This window comes from Leptodactylus fuscus, chromosome 5, assembly GCF_031893055.1.
Source record: "Leptodactylus fuscus isolate aLepFus1 chromosome 5, aLepFus1.hap2, whole genome shotgun sequence".
Lineage (NCBI taxonomy): Eukaryota > Metazoa > Chordata > Amphibia > Anura > Leptodactylidae > Leptodactylus > Leptodactylus fuscus.
Window position 1 is genome coordinate 15,765,442 of NC_134269.1, and position 14,581 is coordinate 15,780,022.

General features: G+C 50.4%; 25 non-coding genes across 25 annotated transcripts; all 25 read left to right on the forward strand.

The window, feature by feature from the left end:
* Nucleotides 1–37: 37 nt before the first annotated feature.
* Nucleotides 38–111, forward strand: TRNAI-AAU (transfer RNA isoleucine (anticodon AAU)). The gene has a single exon. It is a non-coding gene; the product is annotated as a tRNA-Ile (tRNA).
* Nucleotides 112–459: 348 nt separating this feature from the next.
* On the forward strand, nt 460–533 carry TRNAI-AAU (transfer RNA isoleucine (anticodon AAU)). Its single transcript has one exon. It is a non-coding gene; the product is annotated as a tRNA-Ile (tRNA).
* Nucleotides 534–670: 137 nt separating this feature from the next.
* On the forward strand, nt 671–744 carry TRNAI-AAU (transfer RNA isoleucine (anticodon AAU)). Its single transcript has one exon. It is a non-coding gene; the product is annotated as a tRNA-Ile (tRNA).
* A 137-nt stretch (nt 745–881) lies between these two features.
* TRNAI-AAU (transfer RNA isoleucine (anticodon AAU)) lies at nt 882–955 on the forward strand. Its single transcript has one exon. It is a non-coding gene; the product is annotated as a tRNA-Ile (tRNA).
* A 348-nt stretch (nt 956–1,303) lies between these two features.
* TRNAI-AAU (transfer RNA isoleucine (anticodon AAU)) lies at nt 1,304–1,377 on the forward strand. The gene has a single exon. It is a non-coding gene; the product is annotated as a tRNA-Ile (tRNA).
* Nucleotides 1,378–1,725: 348 nt separating this feature from the next.
* TRNAI-AAU (transfer RNA isoleucine (anticodon AAU)) lies at nt 1,726–1,799 on the forward strand. Its single transcript has one exon. It is a non-coding gene; the product is annotated as a tRNA-Ile (tRNA).
* A 559-nt stretch (nt 1,800–2,358) lies between these two features.
* Nucleotides 2,359–2,432, forward strand: TRNAI-AAU (transfer RNA isoleucine (anticodon AAU)). The gene has a single exon. It is a non-coding gene; the product is annotated as a tRNA-Ile (tRNA).
* Nucleotides 2,433–3,202: 770 nt separating this feature from the next.
* On the forward strand, nt 3,203–3,276 carry TRNAI-AAU (transfer RNA isoleucine (anticodon AAU)). The gene has a single exon. It is a non-coding gene; the product is annotated as a tRNA-Ile (tRNA).
* A 559-nt stretch (nt 3,277–3,835) lies between these two features.
* TRNAI-AAU (transfer RNA isoleucine (anticodon AAU)) lies at nt 3,836–3,909 on the forward strand. Its single transcript has one exon. It is a non-coding gene; the product is annotated as a tRNA-Ile (tRNA).
* A 1,000-nt stretch (nt 3,910–4,909) lies between these two features.
* On the forward strand, nt 4,910–4,983 carry TRNAI-AAU (transfer RNA isoleucine (anticodon AAU)). Its single transcript has one exon. It is a non-coding gene; the product is annotated as a tRNA-Ile (tRNA).
* A 1,192-nt stretch (nt 4,984–6,175) lies between these two features.
* Nucleotides 6,176–6,249, forward strand: TRNAI-AAU (transfer RNA isoleucine (anticodon AAU)). Its single transcript has one exon. It is a non-coding gene; the product is annotated as a tRNA-Ile (tRNA).
* Nucleotides 6,250–7,018: 769 nt separating this feature from the next.
* TRNAI-AAU (transfer RNA isoleucine (anticodon AAU)) lies at nt 7,019–7,092 on the forward strand. The gene has a single exon. It is a non-coding gene; the product is annotated as a tRNA-Ile (tRNA).
* A 137-nt stretch (nt 7,093–7,229) lies between these two features.
* TRNAI-AAU (transfer RNA isoleucine (anticodon AAU)) lies at nt 7,230–7,303 on the forward strand. Its single transcript has one exon. It is a non-coding gene; the product is annotated as a tRNA-Ile (tRNA).
* A 348-nt stretch (nt 7,304–7,651) lies between these two features.
* TRNAI-AAU (transfer RNA isoleucine (anticodon AAU)) lies at nt 7,652–7,725 on the forward strand. Its single transcript has one exon. It is a non-coding gene; the product is annotated as a tRNA-Ile (tRNA).
* A 1,000-nt stretch (nt 7,726–8,725) lies between these two features.
* On the forward strand, nt 8,726–8,799 carry TRNAI-AAU (transfer RNA isoleucine (anticodon AAU)). Its single transcript has one exon. It is a non-coding gene; the product is annotated as a tRNA-Ile (tRNA).
* Nucleotides 8,800–9,142: 343 nt separating this feature from the next.
* On the forward strand, nt 9,143–9,216 carry TRNAI-AAU (transfer RNA isoleucine (anticodon AAU)). The gene has a single exon. It is a non-coding gene; the product is annotated as a tRNA-Ile (tRNA).
* A 558-nt stretch (nt 9,217–9,774) lies between these two features.
* TRNAI-AAU (transfer RNA isoleucine (anticodon AAU)) lies at nt 9,775–9,848 on the forward strand. The gene has a single exon. It is a non-coding gene; the product is annotated as a tRNA-Ile (tRNA).
* A 137-nt stretch (nt 9,849–9,985) lies between these two features.
* TRNAI-AAU (transfer RNA isoleucine (anticodon AAU)) lies at nt 9,986–10,059 on the forward strand. The gene has a single exon. It is a non-coding gene; the product is annotated as a tRNA-Ile (tRNA).
* Nucleotides 10,060–10,613: 554 nt separating this feature from the next.
* Nucleotides 10,614–10,687, forward strand: TRNAI-AAU (transfer RNA isoleucine (anticodon AAU)). The gene has a single exon. It is a non-coding gene; the product is annotated as a tRNA-Ile (tRNA).
* A 1,002-nt stretch (nt 10,688–11,689) lies between these two features.
* On the forward strand, nt 11,690–11,763 carry TRNAI-GAU (transfer RNA isoleucine (anticodon GAU)). Its single transcript has one exon. It is a non-coding gene; the product is annotated as a tRNA-Ile (tRNA).
* A 770-nt stretch (nt 11,764–12,533) lies between these two features.
* On the forward strand, nt 12,534–12,607 carry TRNAI-GAU (transfer RNA isoleucine (anticodon GAU)). The gene has a single exon. It is a non-coding gene; the product is annotated as a tRNA-Ile (tRNA).
* A 769-nt stretch (nt 12,608–13,376) lies between these two features.
* TRNAI-AAU (transfer RNA isoleucine (anticodon AAU)) lies at nt 13,377–13,450 on the forward strand. Its single transcript has one exon. It is a non-coding gene; the product is annotated as a tRNA-Ile (tRNA).
* Nucleotides 13,451–13,587: 137 nt separating this feature from the next.
* TRNAI-AAU (transfer RNA isoleucine (anticodon AAU)) lies at nt 13,588–13,661 on the forward strand. Its single transcript has one exon. It is a non-coding gene; the product is annotated as a tRNA-Ile (tRNA).
* A 137-nt stretch (nt 13,662–13,798) lies between these two features.
* TRNAI-AAU (transfer RNA isoleucine (anticodon AAU)) lies at nt 13,799–13,872 on the forward strand. The gene has a single exon. It is a non-coding gene; the product is annotated as a tRNA-Ile (tRNA).
* A 348-nt stretch (nt 13,873–14,220) lies between these two features.
* TRNAI-AAU (transfer RNA isoleucine (anticodon AAU)) lies at nt 14,221–14,294 on the forward strand. The gene has a single exon. It is a non-coding gene; the product is annotated as a tRNA-Ile (tRNA).
* Nucleotides 14,295–14,581: the final 287 nt, after the last annotated feature.

Below are 14,581 nucleotides of genomic sequence, written 5' to 3' on the forward strand. Positions count from 1 at the left end.
AGGCTTGGAAAGCGGCAAGTTAAGGATTGCATTTCATGGCCGGTTAGCTCAGTTGGTTAGAGCATGGTGCTAATAACGCCAAGGTCGCGGGTTCGATCCCCATACTGGCCATCCTTTAGCATCGCCATAGACCCACAGTGACGTCTTAGTCTCGTTTCAAGGCATTTTGTGTGCAACAGTGACCATCTTGATGGAAGACTGGCAGAAAGCAGGGCTTAGAAAGTGTCAAATTAAGCATGGCACTTAATGGCAGGTTAGCTCAGTTGGTTAGAGCGTGGTGCTAATAACGCCAAGGTTGCGGTTTCGATCCCCGTACGGGCCAGCCTTTAGCATTGCCAAAGACCCACGGTGACGTTTTGGTCTCGTTTCAAGGCATTTTTTGTGCAAAAGTGATCATCTTGATGGAAGACTGGCAGAAAGATGGGCTTAGAAAGCGGCAAGTTAAGCATTGCACTTCATGGCTGGTTAGCTCAGTTGGTTAGAGCGTGGTGCTAATAACGCCAAGGTCGCGGGTTCGATCCCCGTACGAGTCAGCCTTTAGCATCGCCAAAGACCCACAGTGGAGTTTTGGTCTCGTTTCAAGGCATTTTGTGTGCAACGTTTGACGTTTTAATGGAAGAGTGGCAGAAAACCGGGCTCAGAAAGCGGTAAGAGAAGCATGGCGCCACATGGCCGGTTAGCTCAGTTGGTTAGAGCGTGGTGCTAATAACGCCAAGGTCGCGGGTTCGATCCCCGTACGGGCCAGCCTTTAGCATCGCCAAAGACCCACGGTGATGTTTTGGTCTCTTTTCAAGGCATTTTGTGTGCAACAGTGATCATCTTGATGGAAGACTGGCAGAAAGATAGGCTTAGAAAGAGGCAAGTTAAGGATTGCATTTCATGGCCGGTTAGCTCAGTTGGTTAGAGCATGGTGCTAATAACGCCAAGGTCGCGGGTTCGATCCCCATACTGGCCATCCTTTAGCATCGCCATAGACCCACAGTGACGTCTTAGTCTCGTTTCAAGGCATTTTGTGTGCAACAGTGACCATCTTGATGGAAGACTGGCAGAAAGCAGGGCTTAGAAAGTGTCAAATTAAGCATGGCACTTAATGGCAGGTTAGCTCAGTTGGTTAGAGCGTGGTGCTAATAACGCCAAGGTTGCGGTTTCGATCCCCGTACGGGCCAGCCTTTAGCATTGCCAAAGACCCACGGTGACGTTTTGGTCTCGTTTCAAGGCATTTTTTGTGCAAAAGTGATCATCTTGATGGAAGACTGGCAGAAAGATGGGCTTAGAAAGCGGCAAGTTAAGCATTGCACTTCATGGCTGGTTAGCTCAGTTGGTTAGAGCGTGGTGCTAATAACGCCAAGGTCGCGGGTTCGATCCCCGTACGAGTCAGCCTTTAGCATCGCCAAAGACCCACAGTGGAGTTTTGGTCTCGTTTCAAGGCATTTTGTGTGCAACGTTTGACGTTTTAATGGAAGAGTGGCAGAAAACCGGGCTCAGAAAGCGGTAAGAGAAGCATGGCGCCACATGGCCGGTTAGCTCAGTTGGTTAGAGTGTGGTGCTAATAACGCCAAGGTCGCGTGGTAGATCCCAGTACGGGCCAGCCTTTAGCATCGCCAAAGACCCACGGTGACGTTTTGTTCTCGTTTCAAGGCATTTTTTGTGCAAAAGTGATCATCTTGATGGAAGACTGGCAGAAAGATGGGCTTAGAAAGCGGTAAGAGAAGCAAGGCGCCACATGGCCAGTTAGCTCAGTTGGTTAGAGTGTGGTGCTAATAACGCCAAGGTCGCGGGTTCGATCCCCGTACGGGCCAGTTTTTAGCATCGCCAAAGACCCACAGTGGAGTTTTGGTCTCGTTTCAAGGCATTTTGTGTGCAACGTTTGACGTATTGATGGAAGAGTAGCAGTAAACCGGGCTCAGAAAGCGGTAAGAGAAGCATGGCACCACATGGCCAGTTAGCTCAGTTGGTTAGAGTGTGGTGCTAATAACGCCAAGGTCGCGGGTTCGATGCCCGTACGGGCCAGCCTTTAGCATCGCCAAAGACCCACGGTGACGTTTTGGTCTCGTTTCAAGGCATTTTGTGTGCAACGTTTGACGTATTGATGGAAGAGTGGCAGAAAACCGGGCTCAGAAAGCGGTAAGAGAAGCAGGGCGCCACATGGCCGGTTAGCTCAGTTGGTTACAGCGTGGTGCTAATAACGCCAAGGTCGTGGGTTCGATCCCCGTACGGGCCAGCCTTTGGCATCGCCAAAGACCCACAATGGAGATTTGGTCTCGTTTCAAGGCATTTTGTGTGCAACGTTTGACGTCTTGATGCAAGAGTGGCAGAAAACCGGGCTCAGAAAGCGTTAAGAGAAGCATGGCGCCACATGGCCGGTTAGCTCAGTTGGTTAGAGTGTGGTGCTAATAACGCCAAGGTCGTGGGTTCGATCCCCATACGGGCCAGCCTTTAGCATCGCCAAAGACCCACAATGGAGATTTGGTGTCGTTTCAAGGCATTTTGTGTGCAACGTTTGACGTCTTGATGCAAGAGTGGCAGAAAACCGGGCTCAGAAAGCGTTAAGAGAAGCATGGCGCCACATGGCCGGTTAGCTCAGTTGGTTAGAGTTTGGTGCTAATAACGCCAAGGTCGCGGGTTCGATCCTCGTACGGGCCAGCTTTTAGCATCGCCAAAGACCCACGGTGACGTCTTAATCTCGTTTCAAGGCATTTTGTGTGCAACAGTGACCATCTTGATGGAATACTGGCAGAAAGCAGGGCTTAGAAAGTGGCAAGTTAAGCATTGCACTTAATGGCCGGTTAGCTCAGTTGGTTAGAGCGTGGAGCTAATAACGCCAAGGTCGCGGGTTCGATCCCTGTACGGGCCAGCCTTTAGCATCGCCAAAGACCCACAGTGGAGTTTTGGTCTCGTTTCAAGGCATTTTGTGTGCAACGTTTAACGTATTGATGGAAGAGTGGCAGAAAACCGGGCTCAGAAAGCCGTAAGTGAAGCATAGCGCCACATAGCCGGTTAGCTCAGTTGGTTAGAGCGTGGTGCTAATAACGCCAAGGTCGAGGGTTCGATCCCCGTACGGGCCAGCCTTTAGCATCGCCAAAGACCCACGGTGACGTTTTGGTCTCGTTTCAAGGCATTTTTTGTGCAAAAGTGATCTTCTTGATGGAAGACTGGCAGAAAGATGGGCTTAGAAAGCGGCAAGTTAAGGATTGCACTTCATGGCCGGTTAGCTCAGTTGGTTAGAGCATGGTGCTAATAACACCAAGGTCGCGGGTTCGATCCCCGTACTGGCCAGCCTTTAGCATCGCCAAAGACCCACAGTGACGTCTTAGTCTTGTTTCAAGGCATTTTGTGTGCAATCTTTGATGTCTTAATGGAAGAGTGGCAGAAAACAGGGCTTACAAAGCAGTAAGAGAAGCAAGGCACCACATGGCCGGTTAGCTCAGTTGGTTAGAGTGTGGTGCTAATAACGCCAAGGTCGCAGGTTCGATCCCCGTACGGGCCAGCTTTGGGCATCGCCAAAGACCCACGGTGACGTTTTGTTCTCGTTTCAAGGCATTTTGTGTGCAACGTTTGACGTATTGATGGAAGAGTGGCAGAAAACCGGGCTCAGAAAGCGGTAAGAGAAGCATGGCGCCACATGGCCAGTTAGCTCAGTTGGTTAGAGCGTGGTGCGAATAACGCCAAGGTCGTGGGTTCGATCCCCATACGGGCCAGCCTTTAGCATCGCCAAAGACCCACAGTGGAGATTTGGTCTCGTTTCAAGGCATTTTGTGTGCAACGTTTGACGTCTTGATGCAAGAGTGGCAGAAAACCCGGCTCAGAAAGCGTTAAGAGAAGCATGGCGCCACATGGCCGGTTAGCTCAGTTGGTTAGAGCGTGGTGCTAATAACGCCAAGGTCGAGGGTTCGATCCCCGTACGGGCCAGCATTTAGCATCGCCAAAGACCCACGGTGACGTCTTAGTCTCGTTTCAAGGCATTTTGTGTGCAAAATTTTGAGAAGCATGGCTCCACATGGCCGTTTGATGGCAGTCTGGCAGAAAGCAGGGCTTAGAAAGTGGCAAGTTAAGCATGGCGCTTAATGGCCGGTTAGCTCAGTTGGATAGAGCGTGGTGCTAATAACGCCAAGGTCGCGGGTTCGATCCCTGTACGGGCCAGCCTTTAGCATCGCCAAAGACCTACAGTGGAGTTTTGGTCTTGTTTCAAGGCATTTTGTGTGCAACGTTTGACGTATTGATGGAAGAGTGGCAGAAAACCGGACTCAGAAAACGGTAAGAGAAGCATGGCGCCACATGGCCGGTTAGCTCAGTTGGTTAGAGCGTGGTGCTAATAACGCCAAGGTCGAGGGTTCGATACCCGTACGGGCCAGCCTTTAACATCGCCAAAGACCCACGGTGACGTTTTGGTCTCGATTCAAGGCATTTTTGTGCAAAAGTGATCTTCTTGATGGAAGACTGGCAGAAAGATGGGCTTAGAAAGCGGCAAGTTAAGCATTGCACTTCATGGCCGGTTAGCTCAGTTGGTTAGAGCATGGTGCTAATAACACCAAGGTCGCGGGTTCGATCCCTATACTGGCCAGCCTTTAGCATCGCCAAAGACCCACGGTGACGTCTTAGTCTCGTTTCAAGGCATTTTGTGTGCAACAGTCACCATCTTGATGGAAGACTGGCAGAAAGCAGGGCTTAGAAAGTGTCAAATTAAGCATGGCACTTAATGGCCGGTTAGCTCAGTTGATTAGAGCGTGGTGCTAATAACGCCAAGGTCGCGGGTTCGATCCCCGTACGGGCCAGCCTTTAGCATCGCCAAAGACCCACGGTGACGTCTTAGTCTCGTTTCAAGGCATTTTGTGTGCAACAGTGACCATCTTGATGGAAGACTGGCAGAAAGCAGGGCTTAGAAAGTGGCAAGTTAAGCATGGCACTTAATGGCTGGTTAGCTTAGTTGGTTAGAGCGTGGTGCTAATAACGCCAAGGTCGCGGGTTCGATCCCCGTACGGGCCAGCTTTTAGCATCGCCAAAGACCCGCAGTGGAGTTTTGGTCTTGTTTCAAGGCATTTTGTGTGCAATCTTTGACGTATTGATGGAAGAGTGGCAGAAAACCTGGCTCAGAAAGCGGTAAGAGAAGAATGGCGCCACATGGCCGGTTAGCTCAGTTGGTTAGAGTGTGGTGCTAATAACACCAAGGTCGCGGGTTCGATCCCCGTACGGGCCAGCCTTTAGCATCGCCAAAGACCCACGGTGACGTTTTGGTCTCGTTTCAAGGCATTTTTTGTGCAACAGTGACCATCTTGATGGAAGACTGGCAGAAAGCAGGGCTTAGAAAATGGCAAGTTAAGCATGGCACTTAATGGCTGGTTAGCTCAGTTGGTTAGAGCATGGTGCTAATAACACCAAGGTCGCGGGTTCGATCCCTATACTGGCCAGCCTTTAGCATCGCCAAAGACCCACGGTGACGTCTTAGTCTCGTTTCAAGGCATTTTGTGTGCAACAGTCACCATCTTGATGGAAGACTGGCAGAAAGCAGGGCTTAGAAAGTGTCAAATTAAGCATGGCACTTAATGGCCGGTTAGCTCAGTTGGTTAGAGCGTGCTGCTAATAAAGCCAAGGTCGCGGTTTCGATTCCCGTACTGGCCAGCCTTTAGCATCGCCAAAGACCCACGGTGACGTCTTAGTCTCGTTTCAAGGCATTTTGTGTGCAACAGTCACCATCTTGATGGAAGACTGGCAGAAAGCAGGGCTTAGAAAGTGTCAAATTAAGCATGGCACTTAATGGCCGGTTAGCTCAGTTGGTTAGAGCGTGGTGCTAATAACGCCAAGGTCGCGGGTTCGATCACCGTATGGGCCAGCCTTCAGCATCTCCAAAGACCCACGGTGACTTCTTAGTCTCGTTTCAAGGCATTTTGTGTGCAACGTTTGTCGTATTGATGGAAGAGTGGCAGTAAACCGGGCTCAGAAAGCGGTAAGAGAAGCATGGCGCCACATGGCCGGATAGCTCATTTGGTTAGAGCGTGGTGCTAATAACGCCAAGGTCGCGGGTTCGATCCCCATACGGGCCAGCCTTTAGCATCGCAAAAGACACACAGTGACGTCTTAGTCTCGTTTGAAGGCATTTTGTGTGCAACAGTGACCATCTTGATGGCAGACTGGCAGAAAGCAGGGCTTAGAAAGTGGCAAGTTAAGCTTGGCGCTTAATGGCCGGTTAGCTCAGTTGGTTAGAGCGTGGTGCTAATAACGCCAAGGTCGCGGGTTCGATCCCCGTACGGGCCAGCATTTAGCATCGTCAAAGACCCACGGTGACGTCTTAGTCTCGTTTCAAGGCATTTTGTGTGCAACAGTAACAATCTTGATGGAAGACTGGCAGAAAGCAGGGCTTAGAAAGTGGCAAGTTAAACGTGGCACTTAATGGCCGGTTAGCTCAGTTGGTTAGAGCGTGGTGCTAATAACGCCAAGGTCGTGGGTTCGATCCCTGTACGGGCCAGCCTTTAGCATCGCCAAAGACCCACGGTGACGTCTTAGTCTCGTTTCAAGGCATTTTGTGTGCAACGTTTGACGTATTGATGGAAGAGTGGCAGAAAACCGGGCTCAGAAAACGGTAAGAGAAGCATGGTGCCACATGGCCGGTTAGCTCAGTTGGTTAGATCGTGATGCTAATAACGCCAAGGTCGCGGGTTCGATACCCGTACGGGCCAGCCTTTAACATCGCCAAAGACCCACGGTGACGTTTTGTTCTCGATTCAAGGCATTTTTGTGCAAAAGTGATCATCTTGATGGAAGACTGGCTGAAAGATGGGCTTAGAAAGCGACTAGTTAACCATTGTCCTTCATGGCCGGTTAGCTCAGTTGGTTAGAGCGTGATGCTAATAACCCCAAGGTCGCGGGTTCGATCCCCGTACGGGCCAGCTTTTAGCATCGCCAAAGACCCACGGTGATGTTTTGGTCTCTTTTAAAGGCATTTTGTGTGCAACAGTGATGATCTTGATGGAAGACTGGCAGAAAGATGGGCTTAGAAAGCGGCAAGTTAAGGATTGCATTTCATGGCTGGTTAGCTCAGTTGGTTAGAGCGTGGTGCTAATAACGCCAAGGTCGCGGGTTCGATCCCCGTACGGGCCAGCCTTTAGCATCGCCAAAGACCCACGGTGATGTTTTGGTCTCTTTTCAAGGCATTTTGTGTGCAACAGTGATCATCTTGATGGAAGACTGGCAGAAAGATGGGCTTAGAAAGCGGCAAGTTAAGGATTGCATTTCATGGCCGGTTAGCTCAGTTGGTTAGAGCATGGTGCTAATAACGCCAAGGTTGTGGGTTCGATCCCCGTACTGGCCATCCTTTAGCATCGCCATAGACCCACAGTGACGTCTTAGTCTCGTTTCAAGGCATTTTGTGTGCAACAGTGACCATCTTGATGGAAGACTGGCAGAAAGCAGGGCTTAGAAAGTGGCAATTTAAGCATGTCACTTAAAGGCCGGTTAGCTCAGTTGGTTAGAGCGTGGTGCTAATAACGCCAAGGTCGCGGGTTCGATCCCCATACGGGCCAGCGTTTAGCATCGCCAAAGTCCCACAGTGACGTCTTAGTCTCGTTTCAAGGCATTTTGTGTGCAACAGTGACAATCTTGATGGCAGACTGGCAGAAATCAGGGCTTAGAAAGTGGCAAGTTAAGAACAGTGCTTAATGGCCGGTTAGCTCAGTTGGTTAGAGCGTGGTGCTAATAACGCCAAGGTCGCGGGTTCGATCCCCGTACGGGCCAGCATTTAGCATCGCCAAAGACCCACAGTGACGTCTTAGTCTCGTTTCAAGGCATTTTGTGTGCAAAATTTTGAGAAGCATGGCTCCACATGGCCGTTTGATGGCAGACTGGCAGAAAGCAGGGCTTAGAAAGTGGCAAGTTAAGCATGGCACTTAATGGCCGGTTAGCTCAGTTGGATAGAGCGTGGTGCTAATAACGCCAAGGTCGCGGGTTCGATACCCGTACGGGCCAGCCTTTAACATCGCCAAAGACCCACGGTGACGTTTTGGTCTCGATTCAAGGCATTTTTGTGCAAAAGTGATCTTCTTGATGGAAGACTGGCAGAAAGATGGGCTTAAAAAGTGGCAAGTTAAGCATTGCACTTCATGGCCGGTTAGCTAAGTTGGTTAGAGCATGGTGCTAATAACACCAAGGTCGCGGGTTCGATCCCCGTACTGGCCAGCCTTTAGCATCGCCAAAGACCCACGGTGACGTCTTAGTCTCGTTTCAAGGCATTTTGTGTGCAACAGTCACCATCTTGATGGAAGACTGGCAGAAAGCAGGGCTTAGAAAGTGTCAAATTAAGCATGGCACTTAATGGCCGGTTAGCTCAGTTGGTTAGAGCGTGGTGCTAATAACACCAAGGTCGCGGGTTCGATCACCGTATGGGCCAGCCTTCAGCATCTCCAAAGACCCACAGTGACGTCTTAGTCTCGTTTCAAGGCATTTTGTGTGCAACGTTTGACGTATTGATGGAAGAGTGGCAGTAAACCGGGCTCAGAAAGCGGTAAGAGAAGCATGGCGCCACATGGCCGGTTAGCTCAGTTGGTTAGAGTGTGGTGCTAATAACGCCAAGGTCGCGGGTTCGATCCCCATACGGGCCAGCCTTTAGCATCGCCAAAGACCCACGGTGACGTTTTGGTCTCGTTTCAAGGCATTTTTTGTGCAAAAGTGATCTTCTTGATGGAAGACTGGCAGAAAGATGGGCTTAGAAAGCGGCAAGTTAAGCATTGCAGTTCATGGCCAGTTAGCTCAGTTGGTTAGAGCGTGGTGCTAATAACGCCAAGGTCGCGGGTTCGATCCCCGTACGGGCCAGCCTTTAGCATCGCCAAAGACCCACGGTGACGTCTTAGTCTCGTTTCAAGGCATTTTGTGTGCAACAGTGACAATCTTGATGGAAGACTGGCAGAAAGCAGGGCTTAGAAAATGGCAAGTTAAGCATGGCATGGCTGGTTAGCTCAGTTGGTTAGAGCGTGGTGCTAATAACGCCAAGGTCGCGGGTTCGATCCCTGTACGGGCCAGCCTTTAGCATCGCCAAAGACCTACAGTGGAGTTTTGGTCTCGTTTCAAGGCATTTTGTGTGCAACGTTTGACGTATTGATGGAAGAGTGACAGAAAACCGGGCTCAGAAAACGGTAAGAGAAGCATGGCGCCACATGGCCGGTTAGCTCAGTTGGTTAGAGCGTGGTGCTAATAACGCCAAGGTCGCGGGTTCGATACCCGTACGGGCCAGCCTTTAACATCGCCAAAGACCCACGGTGACGTTTTGGTCTCGATTCAAGGCATTTTTGTGCAAAAGTGATCTTCTTGATGGAAGACTGGCAGAAAGATGGGCTTAGAAAGCGGCAAGTTAAGCATTGCACTACATGGCCGGTTAGCTCAGTTGGTTAGAGCATGGTGCTAATAACACCAAGGTCGCGGGTTTGGTCCCCGTACTGGCCAGCCTTTAGCATCGCCAAAGACCCACGGTGACGTCTTAGTCTCGTTTCAAGGCATTTTGTGTGCAACAGTCACCATCTTGATGGAAGACTGGCAGAAAGCAGGGCTTAGAAAGTGTCAAATTAAGCATGGCACTTAATGACCGGTTAGCTCAGTTGGTTAGAGCGTGGTGCTAATAACGCCAAGGTCGCGGGTTCGATCCCCGTATGGGCCAGCCTTCAGCATCGCCAAAGACCCACGGTGACGTCTTAGTCTCGTTTCAAGGCATTTTGTGTGCAACGTTTGACGTATTGATGGAAGAGTGGCAGTAAACCGGGCTCAGAAATCGGTAAGAGAAGCTTGGCGCCACATGGCCGGTTAGCTCAGTTGGTTAGAGTGTGGTGCTAATAACGCCAAGGTCGTGGGTTCGATCCCCGTACGGGCCAGCCTTTAGCATCGCCAAAGACCCACGGTGACGTTTTGGTCTCGATTCAAGGCATTTTTTGTGCAAAAGTGATCTTCTTGATGGAATACTGGCAGAAAGATGGGCTTAGAAAGCGGCAAGTTAAGCATTGCACTTCATGGCCAGTTAGCTCAGTTGGTTAGAGCGTGGTGCTAATAACGCCAAGGTCGCGGGTTCGATCCCCGTACGGGCCAGCCTTTAGCATCGCCAAAGACCCACGGTGACGTCTTAGTCTCGTTTCAAGGCATTTTGTGTGCAACAGTGACCATCTTGATGGAAGACTGGCAGAAAGCAGGGCTTAGAAAATGGCAAGTTAAGCATGGCATGGCTGGTTAGCTCAGTTGGTTAGAGCGTGGTGCTAATAACGCCAAGGTCGCGGGTTCGATCCCTGTACGGGCCAGCCTTTAGCATCGCCAAAGACCCACAGTGGAGTTTTGGTCTCGTTTCAAGGCATTTTGTGTGCAACGTTTGACGTATTGATGGAAGAGTGTCAGAAAACCGGGCTCAGAAAGCCGTAAGAGAAGCATAGCGCCACGTGGCCGGTTAGCTCAGTTGGTTAGAGCGTGGTGCTAATAACGCCAAGGTCGCGGGTTCGATCCCCGTACGTGCCAGCATTTAGCATCGCCAAAGTCCCACAGTGACGTCTTAGTCTCGTTTCAAGGCATTTTGTGTGCAACAGTGACCATCTTGATGGCAGACTGGCAGAAAGCAGGGCTTAGAAAGTAACAAGTTAAGAACGGCGATTAATGGCCGGTTAGCTCAGTTGGTTAGAGCGTGGTGCTAATAACGCCAAGGTCGCGGGTTCGATCCCCGTACGGGCCAGCATTTAGCATCGCCAAAGACCCACGGTGACGTCTTAGTCTCGTTTCAAGGCATTTTGTGTGCAAAATTTTGAGAAGCATGGCTCCACATGGCCGTTTGATGGCAGACTGGCAGAAAGCAGGGCTTAGAAAGTGGCAAGTTAAGCATGGCGCTTAATGGCCGGTTAGCTCAGTTGGATAGAGCGTGGTGCTAATAACGCCAAGGTCGCGGGTTCGATCCCTGTGCGGGCCAGCCTTTAGCATCGCCAAAGACCTACAGTGGAGTTTTGGTCTCGTTTCAAGGCATTTTGTGTGCAACGTTTGACGTATTGATGGAAGAGTGGCAGTAAACCGGGCTCAGAAAGCGGTAAGAGAAGCATGGCGCCACATGGCCGGTTAGCTCAGTTGGTTAGAGTGTGGTGCTAATAACGCCAAGGTCGCGGGTTCGATCCCCGTACGGGACAGCCTTTAGCATCGCCAAAGACCCACGGTGACGTTTTGGTCTCGTTTCAAGGCATTTTTTGTGCAAAAGTGATCTTCTTGATGGAAGACTGGCAGAAAGATGGGCTTAGAAAGCGGCAAGTTAAGCATTGCACTTCATGGCCAGTTAGCTCAGTTGGTTAGAGCGTGGTGCTAATCACGCCAAGGTCACGGGTTCGATCCCCGTACGGGCCAACCTTTAGCATCGCCAAAGACCCACGGTGACGTCTTAGTCTCGTTTCAAGGCATTTTGTGTGCAACAGTGACCATCTTGATGGAAGACTGGCAGAAAGCAGGGCTTAGAAAATGGCAAGTTAAGCATGGCACTTAATGGCTGGTTAGCTCAGTTGGTTAGAGCATTGGTGCTAATAACGCCAAGGTCGCGGGTTTGATCCCCGTACGGGCCAGCCTTTAGCATCGCCAAAGACCCACAGCGGAGTTTTGGTCTTGTTTCAAGGCATTTTGTGTGCAATCTTTGACGTATTGATGGAAGAGTGGCAGAAAACCTGGCTCAGAAAGCGGTAAGAGAAGAATGGCGCCACATGGCCGGTTAGCTCAGTTGGTTAGAGTGTGGTGCTGATAACGCCAAGGTCGCGGGTTTGATCCCCATACGGGCCAGTCTTTAGCATCGCCAAAGACCCACGGTGACGTTTTGGTCTCGTTTCAAGGCATTTTTTGTGCAAAAGTGATCATCTTGAAGGAAGACTGGCAGAAAGATGGGCTTAGAAAGCGGCAAGTTAAGCATTGCACTTCATGACCGGTTAGCTCAGTTGGTTAGAGCGTGGTGCTAATAACGCCAAGGTCGCGGATGCGATCCCCGTACGGGCCAGCCTTTAGCGTCGCCAAAGACCCACAGTGGCGTTTTGGTCTCGTTTCAAGGTATTTTGTGTGCAACGTTTGACGTCTTGATGGAAGAATGGCAGAAAACCGGGCTCAGAAATCGGTAAGAAAAGCATGGCGCAACATGGCCGGTTAGCTCATTTGGTTAGAGCGTGGTGCTAATAACGCCAAGTTCGTGGGTTCTATCCTCGTACGGGCTAGCTTTTAGCATTGCCAAAGACCCACGGTGAAGTTTTGGTCTCGTTTCAAGGCATTTTTTGTGCAAAAGTGATCATCTTGATTGAAGACTGGCAGAAAGATGGGCTTAGAAAGCGACTAGTTAACCATTGTCCTTCATGGCCGGTTAGCTCAGTTGGTTAGAGCGTGGTGCTAATAACGCCAAGATCGAGGGTTCGATCCCCGTACGGGCCAGCCTTTAGCATCGCCAAAGACCCACGGTGAAGTTTTGGTTTCGTTTCAAGGCATTTTTTGTGCAAAAGTGATCTTCTTGATGGAAGACTGGCAGAAAGATGGGCTTAGAAAGAGGCAAGTTAAGCATTGCACTTTATGGCCGGTTAGCTCAGTTGGTTAGAGCGTGGTGCTGATAACGCCAAGGTCGTGGATTCGATCCCCGTACGGGCCAGCCTTTAGCATCGCCGAAGACCCACACTGACGTTTTGGTCTTGTTTCAAGGCATTTTGTGTGCAATGTTTAACGTCTTGATGGAAGAGTGGCAGAAAACAGGGCTCAGAAAGCAGTAAGAGAAGCATGGCACCACATGGCCGGTTAGCTCATTTGGTTAGAGCGTGGTGCTAATAACGCCAAGGTCGCGGGTTCGATCCCCTTACGGGCCAGCCTTTAGCATCCCCAAAGACCCACGTTGACGTTTTGGTCTCGTTTCAAGGCATTTTGTGTGCAACAGTGATCATCTTGATGGAAGACTGGCAGAAAGATGACCTTAGAAAGCAGCAAGTTAAGCATTGCACTTCATGGCCGGTTAGCTCAGTTGGTTAGAGCGTGGTGCTAATAACGCCAAGGTCATGGGTTCGATCCCCGTACGGACCAGCCTTTAGCATCGCCAAAGACCCACGGTGACGTTTCGGTCTCGTTTCAAGGCATTTTGTGTGCAACGTTTGACGTATTGATGGAAGAGTGGCAGAAAACCGGGCTCAGAAAACGGTAAGAGAAGCATGGTGCCACATGGCCGGTTAGCTCAGTTGGTTAGATCGTGGTGCTAATAACGCCAAGGTCGTGGGTTCGATACCCGTACGGGCCAGCCTTTAACATCACCAAAGACCCACGGTGATGTTTTGGTCTCGATTCAAGGCATTTTTGTGCAAAAGTGATCATCTTGATGGAAGACTGGCTGAAAGATGGGCTTAGAAAGCGACTAGTTAACCATTGTCCTTCATGGCCGGTTAGCTCAGTTGGTTAGAGCGTGGTGCTAATAACCCCAAGGTCGCGGGTTCGATCCCCGTACGGGCCAGCCTTTAGCATCGCCAAAGACGCACAGTGATGTTTTGGTCTCTTTTAAAGGCATTTTGTGTGCAACAGTGATGATCTTGATGGAAGACTGGCAGAAAGATGGGCTTAGAAAGCGGCAAGTTAAGCATTGCACTTCATGGCTGGTTAGCTCAGTTGGTTAGAGCGTGGTGCTAATAACGCCAAGGTCGCGGGTTCGATCCCCGTACGGGCCAGCCTTTAGCATCGCCAAAGACCCACGGTGATGTTTTGGTCTCTTTTCAAGGCATTTTGTGTGCAACAGTGATCATCTTGATGGAAGACTGGCAGAAAGATGGGCTTAGAAAGCGGCAAGTTAATGATTGCATTTCATGGCCGGTTAGCTCAGTTGGTTAGAGCATGGTGCTAATAACGCCAAGGTCGCGGGTTCGATCCCCGTACTGGCCATCCTTTAGCATCGCCATAGACCCACAGTGACGTCTTACTCTCGTTTCAAGGCATTTTGTGTGCAACAGTGACCATCTTGATGGCAGACTGGCAGAAAGCAGGGCTTAGAAAGTGGCAATTTAAGCATGTCACTTAAAGGCCGGTTAGCTCAGTTGGTTAGAGCGTGGTGCTAATAACGCCAAGGTCGCGGGTTCGATCCCCATACGGGCCAGCGTTTAGCATCGCCAAAGTCCCACAGTGACGTCTTAGTCTCGTTTCAAGGCATTTTGTGTGCAACAGTGACCATCTTGATGGCAGACTGGCAGAAAGCAGGGCTTAGAAAGTGGCAATTTAAGCATGTCACTTAAAGGCCGGTTAGCTCAGTTGGTTAGAGCGTGGTGCTAATAACGCCAAGGTCGCGGGTTTGATCCCCGTACGGGCCAGCATTTAGCATCGCCAAAGACCCACGGTGACGTCTTAGTCTCGTTTCAAGGCATTTTGTGTGCAAAATTTTGAGAAGCATGGCTCCACATGGCCGTTTGATGGCAGACTGGCAGAAAGCAGGGCTTAGAAAGTGGCAAGTTAAGCATGTCGCTTAATGGCCGGTTAGCTCAGTTGGATAGAGCGTGGTGCTAATAACGCCAAGGTCGCGGGTTCGATCCCTGTACGGGCCAGCCTTTAGCATCGCCAAAGACCTACAGTGGAGTTATGGTCTCGTTTCAAGGCATTT